This window comes from Octodon degus, unplaced genomic scaffold (genome assembly GCF_000260255.1).
Source record: "Octodon degus isolate 3935 unplaced genomic scaffold, OctDeg1.0 scaffold00294, whole genome shotgun sequence".
Taxonomy (NCBI): Eukaryota; Metazoa; Chordata; class Mammalia; order Rodentia; family Octodontidae; genus Octodon; species Octodon degus.
Window position 1 is genome coordinate 2,185,038 of NW_004524870.1, and position 1,475 is coordinate 2,186,512.

At 38.6% G+C, this 1,475-nt stretch overlaps 1 pseudogene; it reads left to right on the plus strand.

Moving 5' to 3' along the window:
- Positions 1 to 250: 250 nt before the first annotated feature.
- On the plus strand, positions 251 to 333 carry LOC111814338 (annotated as a pseudogene).
- The last annotated feature ends 1,142 nt before the right edge of the window (positions 334 to 1,475 follow it).

A 1,475-nucleotide genomic window follows, 5' to 3' on the forward strand; every position in this document is an offset into this window, starting at 1 on the left:
AGCAATCTGGGCAACACCTCAAAGTATCCACTGTGAAGAAATGAATGTGCATTCTAAAACAGCGAGCAATGGCTGAATTGAAAGGTGAGGGGAACAGACAGCAGAGAGGGCTCCTCCTCTGCTATTGGAGGTTCCAGGCTAAGCTGCCATGGAGTGACCCTCAGAACTCCTTGCTCAAATGTCAGTGTGGTCCTGAAAGAGTGAGGTGCTGATCTGAGGTACCAATGACCACTTCCAAGAATGGGACACAAGCTTTGCGCAGTGGCAATATTGTAGCCAATGAGGTTTATCCAAGGCATGATTATTGCTAATTGAAAACTTTTCCCAAGAATGGGATACAGGTACATTCAGATGAACTACACTGCACCTGCGTTTTCTCCCTATAAAATTACAGTGGAGGACTGTGCTTCCCCTGAGGGTGTCACGAGGACAGTGGCACAGGAAGAAGGCAAACTGCTGAAGTCCCTGAGGGAGGCATCACAGCACTTAAATCAAATTTCCCATTTCTTCTTATTTTGCTGGGCCAGCCGTGCTGCTTGTGTCCTGTTTTGAATATTCTATTTCTGTTTAACTACAGTCTGTGATTTTGTCCCCTGGTGGCAGATGCTCCACACTTGGCAAAGTCTGTGGGCAACTGAAGGATTTGTTTACCTTTGCTCGGAAGCTCTGTGACACTTGTTCCTACATTCCCATGCAGGCAACAGAAGGAGAATAAATGCATAACATTGAGAAGCAGCTACCGTTACCTCAAAAATAGGCTGGCTAGATATGTTTTCCCTAAACTGCAATTAAATGTTTTTTATAATAGTGAATGCCAAATAAGTGCAATGGTCCAAGAGAAAATAGAGAAAACAAATGCTAACAACTGCCATGTGGCAATCCCAGCTGTATTTGTGGATAATCATTAACTTTGTTTCTCTAGAATTTACATGGAAAATAATGCAACCCTCTAACATTATTCAAAAACCTTGCAAATTCAGTTGCTGTCAAGTGAATTCAAGCTTTGCACTTAAAAAACATAGAGTAGGATTAGAAATTTAGCAGGGAGAGATTGAAGCATTTCCTCTATTTTTCAAAACATATTCTGCTTCATTTTCTAAAGAAAATGATAGCTAACACAAGGTAGAAACTTTTCAGTCAATAATGTATGACTTTATAAATCTGGTTGTTCTTTGGAGACCATGACTTGAACTGTGTTATTTCTATTTTAGGTACATTAATTGAATTTTTAAAACAAGTTTCAATTTCCAGGCACAGCAAAACACTTATTTAGTGTACTTAAACTTCCTTGTTCTGTCTTTCCTACCATTGTTCCCTTTTACTTTTATAGAACGATGATAGACTCAAAGATCCTAACTTCAAATAAGTTGGTGGCTGAAACAAATCTTAGGAAAGATATGTTTGAGTTTATTATTTACATGTAAGGATTACTTTATGTACTGCTTGCATTTTTATTATTGTTAATAAAAATAAAC